We start from the raw sequence: 14,838 nt of genomic DNA, 5'->3' as shown, positions 1-14,838 counted from the left end.
ACTTGGAGAGAGCATGGTTCATAATTTTCTTATTACTGAAGAAGTAAATTGGGGAAATGTGCATAGTAAAAATTATTTTTTTGCTGCACCTCGTGGCACGTGGAACTTCCCCAACCAGGGATTGAACCTGTGCCCCCTGCATTGCAAGTGCAGAGTCTTAACCACTAGACCACCAGGGAAGTCCCAAAATTATTTTAAATGTACTGAATTATTTGTTTTGCCAATAACCTGACCTCCCAGTGTTCCATAAGAAGGTGGTTTTAATGGAATTTCACTATATTTATTGACTTCTGAATGTGAAAATGATAGATTGTATTAATTTTTTATTAACTTGGCTAATTTCCTCTTTGCTGGTTAATGAGAGATGTTTGTCACTCGACTGACTCCTACACAACACACAGTGGATTTCCTCCATGTGTGGAGGGGGTCCTTTAATATCCCCATGTGGTGATGGTCTCTTGGTAAACTTGCCATGATGTGTCCAAATAAGCATTTCTCTTCGTGATTCACTTTTACTGATTACTGTCTGACCTACATTCACTAATTAAGTACAGTGCCTTGGACGTTGGATGTTTGGTTTGTCTCAAAAACATGTTGTTCTCATGCGTTATTTATATATATCTAAGTACCTCTTATCGTTTCCTAGTTACTTTCTTTATGGATTTAGCTACTAAGGAAGCCTACCAAGTTAACAGACTCATTATTCTTGGGGTGCTAGCCACTTGGACAAATGGAATTTTCAGGAAGTCATTTGATCCATTCTTTGTTTTTTTTTTGTTTTTTTTTTTGCGGTACGTGGGCCTCTCACCGTTGCGGAGCACAGGCTCCGGACGCGCAGGCTCAGCGGCCATGGCTCACGGGCCCAGCCGCTCCGCGGCACGTGGGATCTTCCCGGACCGGGTCACGAACCCGTGTCCCCTGCATCGGCAGGCGGACTCTCAACCACTGCGCCACCAGCGAAGCCCCTGATCCATTCTTTCTTTTAGCAAGCTGAACAAAGAAGTGTTTTGTGTAAGGTCACATTTCCTTTTCTGAATAGCTTTACACATTCAACAACCCAGACAAATGAATGCCTTTGACACTGTGAATTGTGAGCATTGCCTCCTGGGCCATAAAGAAGCTGTTTCCCAGATGAGAGGCAGTGTTACAGACTTCATGGGTGAGAACATCATCTGAATGAGAGGTGGCAAAACAAATATTGGTCATAGCGTTATGTGAAGTTAGCTGTTACTGTACCCATCTACTGGCTCCATTGCTTTGCATAGAATGGATTCCCCCTGCTCAGTGGTGTATTGAAGTCTGGTGTCCATGGCAACCGAAGCATCACCAGTCTCAAAGCAAATACTTTGGGGACCAGCTGAATCTCCACTCCTACAGTGACTTTAGGAGGGAGCCACATTCCTAACAAACTTTGCGGCTATCTAAGGCTGAAGAGAACCAGTGCTCAACCAGAAAGGAGGTATTGTTCTCATGCACATTTCAGTAACATAATTTTGCTATTTAAAATGTTTCCTCTTTCCTTGTAAGACAAAGAGAATTGCGCGTGTGTCAGTTGCAGCTGTTGAAATAGGTTAGCGTCTCAATGAAGGTATTAAAAGGTGATGGTTAAGAATAGGGCTTTTGGGACTTCCCTGGTGGTCCAGTGGGTAAGACTCTGCACTCCCAATGCAGGAGGCCTGGGTTCCATCTCTGGTCCGGGAACTAGATCCTGCACACATGCCGCAAATAAGAAGTCCACAGGCAGCAGCTAATGAAGCCCAGGGCCGCGTACCGCAACTAAAGATCTGTGCGCTGCAACTGAGACCCAGTGCAGCCGAAATTAAATAAATAAATTAGTATTTTTTTTAAAAAAGAGATTACTTAAAAAGAACAGGGCTTTCAGTCATATAGCCTTGGGATTGAATCGTGGCTCCATCACAGTAGCAGGTTGACCTCAGCCATGTTACTTAGCATCTTTGAGGCTTGATTTCCTCATCTGCAAAATGTAACACAAGCTATTAAATGCACCCACTTCATAGGTGTGGTATGAAGATCCACTGAGAATGTGCGTGTAACATGCTTAGCAGAGGGTCTGCTAGGCACAGAGTAAAGACTCTGTATAAGTCAGTCCTTGTTTTATTAGTATTTTGAGTATTATTGTCATTAATGTAAGTGAGACCCTGTGTTAACTAAATAATACAAGTATGCTTTTTGGACATTCAGCCCGTCTAATATTCCCTGTGGTGTTAGTCAGAGCTGCTATGCCCCTGATCACATAAGCAAGGCTTTGAGATCTTCAAACAGAGGCCATAAAGGGCTGGAGGGAAATATCCTCTGCTCTGCCACACAGGAGATTAAGCTGAGCAGCTTACAGAGATTGTGTCAAAGTAAATTGAGTGGCTGGTCATCACGCCCGAAACCTGAAGCCATGCAAGTTACCCTTTGCACTTTGCTTCCTCCAGGAGGGTGTTCTTTTCTCTTTTTAAAATTTCAGGCTCCTTGAAGACTTAATCTAGGAATTGGCTTTCCTGTGTCTGATTTGTACTTCTCAGAGTAAATCACCTAATTGGCTTTATCGGCAGTAAATTGCTATGCAGGTGATGTTGGAATGTTTGTTTTTTGCTCTCTTCCCCCAGAACCTGAGTGGTAGATTCAAGGACCTCTTTCCTGCTCTTAAGTTCTCTTCTTTGCTTCTAAAGATCATTTGCTTGCATGGCGCTAATTCAGAATTTCAGACAAATTTCAGTAGTTGTGTCTCTGGCGAAATGACAACTTCAAATGAGTTTTCCTCAGCAAATGTTCCCGATCATGTACAGTTGGTAGCTTGTTTCAGAAAAGGATTAATACAATTAAGGATTCTTCCAAGTGTTTCTTCAGCTTCTGGGCCCAGAAATTATGTTTTTCTTGCATTAATGCACTTTTCTATTTGCATTTCAAGGCTATGTCATATGGACTCACTGTCAATTTTACAAACTTAAATCTATGTTTTACTCTTCAGCTGCTATTCATATTCATTTATGACATGATGATCTTGATATGTATAAACTATACTACTCTATTAGTAGAGGCATCATTGAGTTCTTATCCCTAATCATTGAGGTGTCATGTATAATCATTAGTTCTGCTTACAATCTTCAATACCATACCAAGTGGTTCTAGGTCTGTGGCCTTCATCTCCACGGGGGTCTATTATATCTTTCTCTGACCTGTGGCCTTAGGTCAGTGTTTCGCACACTTGAGGGTGTATTAGAGTCCCTTGGAGGGCTTGTTCCATCCCCAGAGTTTCTGATTCCGTAGGTCTGGAGTCGGGCCTGAGACTTTGCGCTGTTAACAAGTTCCACTGATGCTGCTGCTCGCCTGGAGACTACTTTTTTAGAACCACTGCCTTAGACCATACCCTTAACCTTGGCCGAGCGTGTCTGACATGTGGGAACTGGGTGAAGGCATGTGGTGGTAGTACCACAAACTTATCACCACCACCAGAAAAGAACTCAAAAGACAGGACTCAGATTTTCCTGGTGGTGCAGTGGTTAAGAATCCGCCTGCCAATGCAGGGGACACGGGTTCGAGCCCTGGTCCGGGAAGATCCCACATGCCGCAGAGCAACTAAGCCCGTGCACCACAACTACTGAGCCTGCGCTCTAGAGCCCGCGAGCCACCAACTACTGAGCCCGTTCGCCACAACTAGTGAAGCCCGTGCGCCTAGAGCCCGTGCTCCGCAGCAAGAGAAGCCACTGCAATGAGAAGCCCATGCACCACAACGAAGAGTAGCCCCCAGTCGCCGCAATGAAGGCCCAACGCAGCCAAAAATAAAATGTAAATAAATAAATAAATTTATATATATATATATATAAAGATAGGACTCACTATATTACAGGCACTGGTTAACATATTATATCCATTTCAGGGGAGAAAACTGGGACTTAGGTTCAGTAACTTGCCTGTCATCACACAGCGGGTCAAGCAGTTAAAGCCACAGTTTTCAGACTACAGAGCTTCTTTTAGAGATTTAAGTCAGGTTAGATTTCTGCATGTTTTTCTAGTAATGTATACACTGCCAAGAGGAGAGTGAGTTGTACCCCAAGCCACATGGAAGGATAGTTTTAACTTGGCTCTCTGAACCTCAGGGTGTTTCTGAAGTTCAACTTAAGATTGAATAAAAATGGCAGTACAGGAGAGGGCTCTACATTGGTCCCAAAGTTCCAGAAGCCTGTAAGACTCAACTTCAACTTTGTCATTTACAAGTTTGATAGAGTGGTTAGACTCCGGGATCCTTTCCCAAACTCGAGCAGCTAGATGATGGTCTTAGGCCAGGTTCTCCAAAACCTGACTCAGATATGGGCACGCTCCATTAAGGAAGAGTTCTCAGGAGAAACCAGTATGGGAGTGGGGGAAACAGTGAAGGGTCAGAAGCCAAAACAAAGGTGTGATTTTAGGCTAAGCCCCAGCTTTCTGTCTCATTCTGTAGGGGAGCTCCAGAGTGTAAATCACATCTCAGAATTTGTCCTGACTGGAGGTATCGCTCGCCCACCAGTAATTCACTACAGCTGCGTGTGTGTGGGCGTGATCCTCCAGGTACTTCAAGGCTTCTGGAACCGTGGGGCAAATGTGAAGCCACATGAGTTGCTGGATTTAAGGGGCCCACCAGCATGTTGGATGGAAAAAGAATAAAAAGAGATTCTAAAGGCTTCTAAGAAGAAAAACAAAACTGCTTCCTTAAAAGGATTTGCACTGGACTTTGAATAGCAACTTAAGAAGCTACAGGAGAACGGAGCAAGGCCCCCAAAGTTCACTAAGAAAATTCTCAACTAGAATTCTATAGCAGCCAAAATTATCAAATGTGAGAGTAGAAAAAAATCTTTGCAAGTTCTCAGAAAAACAGAACATTTTTTTTCTTTCAAAAGCATGAGGCAGAGGTAATCTAGCTTCACAGAATGTGTTAAAAAAACTTAGGGGCCAGACGTTCCAAATGAACCAGCCACCATGTGGAACACTGCAAGAGCTGGTAAAACATTTTTAAGGGGGGTCCAATGCGATGGGAGAATGAACCAAGAAATAGGAAAATATGAGATCTCAAAACCTGGAGCTCCAATGCAGGTGGGATCAGAAAACTTCGAGAGTGATGGTAAGGGACAGCCCGAGATGACAGCTCGGTATCAGGCCTTGAAGGCAGCTGGTAAGTACTGAAGCAGAGCTACAGCCTGGATGATGCTAAGAGAAAAAACAAAAAATAGAATAGGCAGCTTACCTGATATGTTTGGCTGTACCTAGGGGAGTTTTGCAAATTTGTTGGAAAGTTTGGGCATGAATTTGGTGTAGACAAAATAGAAAACCGAACAATATTATAAGAAAAGGAAATTGGGCTTCCCTGGTGGCACAGTGGTTAAGAATCTGCCTGCCAACGCAGGGGACATGGGTTTGAGCCCTGGTCTGGGAAGATCCCACATGCCACGGAGCAACTAAGCCCGTGTGCCACAACTACTGAGCCTGTGCTCTAGAGCCCGCGAGCCACAACTACTGAGCCTACGTGCCACAACTACTGAAGCCCACGTGCCTAGAGCAACAAGAGAAGCCACCGCAATGAGAAGCCCATGCACCACAACAAAGAGTAGCCCCCGCTCGCTGCAACTAGAGAAAGCCCGTGCAGCAACGAACACCCAATGCAGCCAAAAATAAATAAAAATAAAATAATTTTTTTTAAAAAAGGAAATTATTAACTTGTGCGGGGGGCACGGGGAGAAAGGAAATGGTAATCACTGCAAATGGCTTTGTTTAATGGATATTGATTTAACCTCATATTGTTTGGGAAAAAAAGTGATATAACTGTTTTGGGTATTTGGGAAAGGAAATGTATGTGTGGAGAGATTATAAGAGAGCTAAGTCTTCATCTTCCATGTTAGGAGATTAATAGATAACACCTTTGATGGAAAAGTCAAGAAATAGCTGTACAAGCATCTCATCTAGAAATATGAAGATAAGTAGCTAGACAAAAATGCCCAAAACAATGTTTTCAGTTTTTGCCTTGGAGGAGTCAGAATGTGGATGGGGAGGGGTGGGGCGGGAGCCTGCTATTATTTTAAAGAACTCTTCACTTTTTAAGTTATGCACATGTATTTCTTTGAGAAATATAAATGCCAAGAAAATAAGAACTATTTTTCTTAATCTCACCTGTGCTTTTTAGCTGTGATTTCTCCATATTCTCTTCTTCACATATATCTTATTCCTGCTCGATGATTGTTCTCAGAGAACATCTATGGAATGTTCCTAATAATAGAATTGATGTCACATATAGATAAATTTTGTCAACAGATATTTCCCCATCAAAAATATAGCTGGATATATGCGTTTTATTCTTATAAATAATACTAAATTAGGATTTAGTGATGACATTGTATTAGTTTGAATGGTCGAATAGCTCTGTGTCCATTAAAATCTTCATATGGTTTAATTTAAATAGTTGTGCCTTCCTTAATAAAGTATTGAGTAAAATCATGAGGATCAGAGCTATATTTATTAAGCTGCTACCCAAGAAGAAGGAGGAGAGAGCCCAGTTAAGATAATTAAAAGTGAAAAGATAGATGGTTAGAATACAGTGAAGACTGGTGGAACCACTTACGTAAAGCAGAATAAGAATAATTTTTTTTTCGAGGCAGTAGCTCTAAGCCGCTCCAGGATTCTAAAATGCTTCCAAGTCATTGCAGCCAGTGGTAACTAATTATTATATAGAACATTAAGTCAGCTAAGTACTTTTTATGTAAGCTGTCCCATTTAATTCTCACAATATCTCTTCGAGTTACATATTATTACTACTACCATCTTCTGAACAGAAAATAGAAAGCATTGCAGAGAGGTTGAGTAACTTTCCCGAGGACGCAGGGTCGAGGAGTAGGATAATAACATTTATTGCCCAAGCAGGATACTTTTGGTAGGAACCAGCCAGTTGAGAATCTAACACAAGAGAGAGAAACCAAGACTTACCTATGGGACTTACGGTCCCCGATTGATAAGGGGTTACATGTAGTCTAGAACTCAAGTTCTTCTGCAAACTCATGCTCTTTCTGCTACCTTGGGCTGGTGGTACCCTTAGTGTTAAACAAAGTTCCCCGTTCCCTAAATACACCGATAAATGTTGACTGATAAATGGCAAATTATTTCTGTTGAGAGAACCCTCGAGGGAGTAGGTAGAGCTTCTGAATCAGTTCTGGGGCTTCAGGACCAAATTAGTTGCTCACTCTCACCCCAGATTCCACATAGTAGCTTGAAAACTCAAAGAGAGGAGGTGTCTGGAAGGCATTCAGTTAAAGGTGACAAGTTCCCAGATAGAACATGGTAAAAAAGAAAACTGGGGGTGTGATATTGGAGCCAAGCATGGATGATTAAGTGTGGGGATTGAAAGTGGATGGCAAACTGTGAGAGAAAGGATGCTCAGCAGGAAGTGCCTAACACCACCTGAGTTTCTTTTGTTATTTTCCCTTTTTTAAAAAATTATTTATTTTGGCTGCATTGGGTCTTCGTCACTGGGTCTTCGTTGCTGCGTGTGGCCTTTCTCTAGTTGTGGCGAGCAGGGGCTCCTCTTCGTTGCAGTGCACGGGCTTCTCATTGCGGTGGCTTCTCTTGTTGCGGAACTCGGGCTGTAGGCGCACGGGCTTCAGTAGTTGTGGCGTGCGGGCTTCAGTAGTTGTGGCGCGCAGGCTCAGTAGTTGTGGTGCACAGGCTCAGTAGTTGTGGTGCACAGGCTTACTTGCTCCGCAGCATGTAGGATCTTTTGTTATTTTTCTCACAAGCCTTTTTTCTCAATCGATCCCTTTCCCCGGCACCTCTGGCTGCCCGTTTTGGATGTACTGTTCAATGCACATATCATGTTTGTTTCCATCCTACATGTTTCCTAGGGAGCCTTGCCTGCAGCATGACTGGGGCAGCTCTAAGCTCTTCATCTCCACTCTGTTTTTACTACTACTGAGCTGAATAATAGGCAGACTCCCGGCAAACAGAAGATTCTTAATACATATTCACGGAAGGAAGGAAGGAATGAAGATGAACTCTTTTTAATTTCATGAAACTAAATAATCCCCTGTATTTGAGGCTCAAGAAGGGACAACCCACATTTTAAAAGGAGCTCCTATTGAAATGTGTTTTAGCTTTTTTGGGTTTGACAGAGCCACGTAGGATGAAATACCTGATGGACAGGATAGTTGATTGGTCGTGAATATTGTCATATTTTCGTTTGCAGTCAGCCTTGTGATAGCCAACAGATGGTAAAATTCTACCACTTTTACATTACAAAATGAGAAGAGTGCCCAGCTTGTGACAGGTCAAAATGATCCACTTACGCATTTCTGTGCTGACACACAGAACTCTCCGATTGTTAACATTTAATAGACTTTTTAGGAAACTCTTAAGTCTGGACTTGTACAGTACGTGACATCTAAAAAGGCTTTTGTTTTTAAAATAATCTGTTACTTTTATATTCATGCGGGTGATAAAAACTTGCGTGTGTTTCTCAACCTTTATCTCTCTCTTTAAAACTTGCATTCACTCTTGATAAATTAACCATTGACAGATGTAGACACATAATCAGCTGTTAGAATTTCTTTTTTGTTTGTTTGGAAGGACTTATGCTTTTCCAGCAAAGGAGAACTGAATGTAGAAAACTATCCCTTTAATTGCATATCAAAATACCGTTCCTCAAACAACTGTTAAAGTAAATATTTATGAATAAGAATACATAGGGGAGTAGAAGAATCAAAGCCAGTTTTCAGTAAGTATACTTTTACTACAGCTAAGAAATGAATAGCTCATCACGTCTGTCGCATAGTGAATAAACAAATACCTGAAGAGATAACTAAATCAGAAATTAGAAGGAAAAATGTACCCTCAGCATTTTTCTACAGCATACTGTGACTTAATAGTTCTCTTCATCTTAGACAGCATGAGCTTTTAATTAGCAGGGCGATACCCTATATGGCACAGCTATTTCTGATTTATACTATTGAATATTGACCAACACATAACTAACTCCCCATCAGTATTTTTAGCAGTCAGAGAAAAGTCCCCAGTTCTTCTTGGTGCAGGTGACTTCTTAGAGATTCTAACTGAAACTGTGTAAAATGGCTTTTGACATTTAGCTTTCAAGCTTGAGGCATTCTTTTTTCTTTAGGCAAGCCGTGTTCCTGGCCAAATGTGAATCAAAGACAGAACAATACTCTTTTGATTTCTGTTACTGCCTAGTGTTTTGTTTTTTCTAGAGATTTCAGGCCAAAGGTGCTACCTTCTGAGTAGTCTCTTCTCCTGATGTTCTGGCAGTTAAGGTGCTATGATGCTTTCAATGTGTTCGCAATGCCCTCTGAATTTTGACTGCCAGGGATTTCCTTGTTTTGGGCTATCTGCAGTTTCACCATAGTGTGTCTAGAGTAGATTTCATGTTAATAACCCTCCTTGTTATAGGTTGTGCTTCTTATATTTATCGATTTGTGTCTTTAATCAGTTCTGGAAATTTCTCAGTCATTGGCCCTTCAAATATCACCTCTTCATTTTTAACAATTTTACTGAGATATAACAATTCACACATTCGAAGTATACAATTCAATGGTTTTAATGTGTCCATACGGTTGTCCACAATTGATTTTATTTATTTATTTATTTTTAACATCTTTATTGGAATATAATTGCTTTACAGTGGTGTGTTAGTTTCTGCTATATAACAAAGTGAATCAGCTATACGTATAACACAGTCAATTTTAGAAGAGTTTCATCACCCCAGAAGGAAACCCTGATGCCGTTAGCAGTCACTCCTCTATTCCACCCAACCCCTCCTCCTAGTCCCACTGCTCTAGGCAACCACTAATCTACTTCTTTGTCTTTATGGATTTGCCTGTTTTGGACATTTCATAGAAATGGAACAATAGCCTATGTGGTCTTTTGTGATCGGCTGCTTTCACTTAGCAAAATGTTTTCAAAGTCCATCCATGTTAGAGCATGTATCAGTACTTCATTCCTTTTTATTACCAAATATATTTAATTGTATGGATATATCACATTTTATTCATCCTGTTCTGTGTTGATGGACATTTGAGTAATTAAAAGTTATTGGCTACTATGAAAAATGCTTCTGTGAACATTCTTGTGTAGGTTTTTGCTGTGGACATCTGTTTGCAATGTTTTCACTTCTCTTGGGTGTATACCTAGGAATGGAATTGCTGGGTCATATGGTAATTTTATGTTTAACATTTTGAGAAACTGTCAGACTGTTTTCCAAAACAGCTGTGCCGTTTTCCATCAACACCAGCAACATACAAGGGTTCTAGTTTCTCCACACCCTCACCAACACTTACTATTATCAGACGTTTTGATTATAGCCATAAGCGGGTGTAAAGTGGTATATAATTGTGCTTTGATATGTATTTTCTTGATGACTAATGATGTTGAACATCTTTTCATGTACTTATTGGCACATCTTTGGAGAAATGTCTTTTTAGATCCTTTGCCCTTAATTAAGTTATTTGTTTTTTATTATTGAGTTGTAAAATTTCTTTATATATTCTGGATACAGATCCCTTATCAGAAATACGATTTACAAATATGTTGTACCATTGTGTGGGTTATCTTTTAACTGTATTGATGGTTTCCTTTGAAGCACACACAAAATTTTAATTTTTATAAAGCCTTATTTATCTACTTTTTCTTTTGCCAGATGTGCTTTTGGCATCACTTCTAAGAAGAGTGACTAAATCAAGTTAGTGATCTTCGCCATTTTTTTTTATATTAGTGCTTCTCTACCCTGGCTGCACATTAGAATCCCCTGAAGAGCTTTAAAAATTCTGAAGCCCAGGCCATGCTCTAGAACAATTAAATCAGAATGTCCTGGGTGGGACCTAGGCATCAATAGTTTTATAGCTCCACAAGTGCAGGTAGAGAACCCCTGCTCTACATCCTTCTGAGATCCAGATGCACATATATTCCATCTTTGTATCACTTCATATTGCTTATCCTCTCTTTTATGTTCTCCATTTACTTATTTCTTTGTGCTGCGTTCTAGGTAACTTCATTAGATCTATCTTCCAGTTCACCAGTTCTCCCTTGAGCCATGTTTCACCCGCCGTTAAACCCATGTGTTGAGTTTTACATCTATCAACTTTATTTTTCTTTTCTGTAAGTTCCAGCTGAGCTTTTCTCATGGTTTCATATTGCTTGTTAAGTTTTGTGATTTGACCTTTTTTGGGGAACATTGAATGCATTTTTGGGGGGTACTTCATATCTGGTAATGTAAATGTTGGAAGTCCTTGATGGTGTCATTTCCTTGTTTGTGGTTTCTGCATACTGTCACTTATGGGGGCTTGTTTCCTTGGGTCCTTGATCTTCTACCATGCACATATATTTGGTTGATTTTAATATGTGGTGTCTAAATTGAGGATGCTTCTTTGCAGAGATCTGTGTTCGCTGCTTCTGGGATTCAGGAATACTGCCAGCCTGGAACCATTTTAGCCTTTTTCCTTGGTGTCCCCAGCTTGATGCAGGAGAATGCAACATTTGCCCTCAGGGCGACCTTGTCTGGCTTATCACATGTGGTTCTGCTCAAGCTTTTTGTTTCATTTTGCTTTTTCAGGGGGACTTGGGGCTTCCCCTTGCTGTATTTGAGCCTAACTATATACTGGTAAATAAGTCTCATAAAGGATATGCGGTATTTAATCAATTACAAGATTCTGCCAAATTAAGATGCATTTTTTATGTACCAGTAAGAAAAAAAATGGTCCATTAAACTGACATAATACTTCTTATCACTAGCATTTTACACTTATTGAAAGAGCTTGTTTAGAGTTATTTAGACAGTGATTTTTTTATCATATATCACTCTTGTGTATACCTAGAAGAAAAATGTAAGCAAAATAAATTGGTTCATGATATTCACAACGCTTTCTTACATTCATACTCCAACAGGCTTTAATTACTTTCTCCTTAGAGTCGCTAGCATCTGTGATTTTTCTGCAAAATATCATCCTCTGTGCTGTGAAAAGCACTGGTGATGCAGCATTTCTTTAAAAAGTGTTCCACTTTGTCTCTGGCATTTTTCCAAGTGCTTGATACCCATTTTGGAGGTTTTGATGCACCGTGCACAGACCAGGAGCGCTAAGTCCTACTGCCTCTGGGCAGATAGTGATTTTGAGATACATTTTAATTACAGCGATATTAAAATTTTTAAAAATGGTGCATCTTAGGATCAATAAAATTATGCAGTTCCTCTGTTATAGGGAAAGACCTTTCTGAGTATCCAGATGAGTGCTACTGAAAGTGTGGCTTGCAGGCCAGTGCCATTCTGCAAATTTGTTCCTGGTCTAAAAGGATATAAGTACAGAAATGGAGAGTTAGGCATTTAGGAACTTTTTTAGTAATTATACCAAGTAATTGTTTTGTCAGTTGGATCTAGTAAAAAAAAATTGGGACTCATATTTCATATGTCTTTTCCATTTCATTTTCTGGCAATATATCAGTATGTTATTTTACAGAAACATCAGCCCATGATGTATTAGAAATAAACAAAATTGGTCTTTTCACCAAGGATAGTTAGTAGATAGCCTTGATCTTAATGGGTCTCAAAGTTTAACTTCCGGCAGAATCACCTGGAGGGCTCATGAAACAGGTTTTAGGTGGGTCTGAGATAGAGTGTGAGAATTTGCATTTCTAACAGGTCCCCAGATGCTGCTGATGCTGCTGTCCTAGGGACCACAGTTCCAGAGCCACTGCCCTAGACTCCTGTATTGCTGGAAGCAGAAATCTTATTGCCAAGGATTTCCGGCTTGGTTTGTAGGACAAGAAATCCTGATGCTCTCTTGGAAAGTTCCTGCTTCCAGTGATCACTTTTTTTTTTTCAATGAATTTAGAATAACTGCTCTAAACTTCAGTTTGTTTCATCTCCATTCCTTGGTACACCGTTCAGAACACCACTGACTTTCAGGGCTGTCACAATCAATGTAGGCTGCAAGGTATATGTGATCGTATTTGGTTAGATGTTCACACTCTCCTTAGAAGAGCAAAATGTGCATTTTATTTTTTCAGTGAATTGATGCCATGGTTGGGTGTAAATAAGCTCCCAGTTCTTTTGATAATGCCATGGACAATCCACTGACAGCATTCTAGGGTCTGGTCAAATAGCACCAATGCCCAAGATAACCCTTTCCAGTGTAAACCAGACCGCACACCAGACTTCTGAGCTATTTGTGTTGCCTTGTTGAGGTGACAGGAGGAAGCATCTTCATGAAAAATTGGTATTGCATATCCACTGCATAGTTCCCAGCAACAACTCTTGTTATCACTGTCATCTTGAAGAATATAAATTAACCTCAGAGACCTTGATAAATGACCCTTTAGGGGAAAATTAATATCTTTAGGTGAGTCAAATATATTAATCATTGGTGGCATGGGCAGAATAAATTTCCTTCTTGCTGCCACGGCAAGTGCTGTAAATCCTTGCAAGGTCCACAGGCAACATTTATGGCCCTCTGAATATTGGGCAATGCCTGCCATTTGCTGGGGTGGGAGTAATTAACATCTCCTGATTTGAGGTGTTATAACATGTTAGGAACATTTTTAGTGTTCTAAACCAGTGCTTTTCAAACTTTAATGTATCTGAATCACCTGGAGAATCTATTAAAGATCTGGGATGGGGCCTGAGATTCTGCATTTCTTAGAAGCCCCTAGGTGATGCCAGTGTTCCACTGAGTGGTCCTTTGCTGAACACTTTTGAACAGTGTGCTTTCATAGAGTACCCCTTCTTGCAAACTAGCAAGTGGGGTACTGGTATAGCTCTTCACCCAGAAGCTCAGCCTGGTCACCTAAAGGCATTACCTGCTTCTTTATGTTCATTTAGTAAAAAACATTCTGCTTACTCCGTGGACAGTATTCACATTAGCAACTACTGCTTTTATGTCTGTGTCCTTTAAGAACTTTTTACCTTGGTCATTAGAAAGGTCAACTTTATTTTCATCAGAAAATTTCAATCAGAAAATCAGAGACTTCCTTGTGGTCCAGTGGTTAGGACTCCACGTTTCCACTGCAGGGGGCACGGGTTTGATCCCTAGTCAGGGGACTAAGATCCTGCAAGCAGCGCCGCACAGCCAAAAAAAAAAATGCTGTTGAGGGAAGAGTTGTCATGAATGTCATATTGAAGGTAATTCCGTAGCATTGTAGCAGAAGAAAACCCCAAATCCCGAGGAGAGAGATACAATGCAGACTCTGTGCTGTGCCGTTTAATGATGTCCTCAGAAGGGCACAGCTTTCCTTTGTAAACTTCAGCTTGTGATCAGTGGTGCATGAGACCGAGTATTGCTTTAATAAAATGGTTTCATTGCTTGCTTTGGTCTTGGGTGAAACAGGAGTGATGAGAGATATTATTAGAGCTTGTGTGCGGCCATTGCTTACTGAGAGGCACTCATATGTTTCTATTCCCAAGGAGCAAATTACCATAACCTAACAGGGATTATTTCAAACAACGAAATCGACTCAGATCTGAGGGTGGAAGCTGGATTCCTTTCCTGGCCAGATGTATCACTTACCAGTGCTTTTAGCTGTAGGTGACAGAAAACCTGACTACGGTGGCTTAAACAGATTAGGCTTATTATTCTAACATGTAAAGAGGTCTGGCATTAGATGGCTGCTGGTATTTGTAAAATGAGTTGATGCTGTCAGGGTCTTTCCCAGGTCATAGTTGCAGAATCTGTGGGGAAGCTCCAGACACCATGATTTATATTCAAGGCAGGAAGCAGAGGGAAGGCTGTACTAAGTATGTCTGAACTGACCAGGGAAGCAAAAGCTATCCAAGACATCACCAAATTTCTCCTTGTATCTGTCGAGCAGGGCGGTTGCATG

General features: G+C 40.8%; 1 protein-coding gene and 1 non-coding gene across 2 annotated transcripts in view; one reads left to right on the top strand and one right to left on the bottom strand.

Moving 5' to 3' along the window:
• The window catches only part of LANCL3 (LanC like family member 3), a 96,636-nt gene that overhangs the window by 14,523 nt on the left and 67,275 nt on the right, over positions 1-14,838 (top strand). The window lies entirely within an intron of this gene.
• TRNAA-UGC (transfer RNA alanine (anticodon UGC)) lies at positions 107-179 on the bottom strand. The gene has a single exon. It is a non-coding gene; the product is annotated as a tRNA-Ala (tRNA).

The sequence above is a fragment of the Globicephala melas genome, chromosome X, assembly GCF_963455315.2.
Source record: "Globicephala melas chromosome X, mGloMel1.2, whole genome shotgun sequence".
In the NCBI taxonomy this organism is placed as follows: domain Eukaryota; kingdom Metazoa; phylum Chordata; class Mammalia; order Artiodactyla; family Delphinidae; genus Globicephala; species Globicephala melas.
The sequence above is the reverse complement of the archived record's forward strand: the minus strand, read 5'-3'. Positions and strand labels throughout refer to the sequence as shown.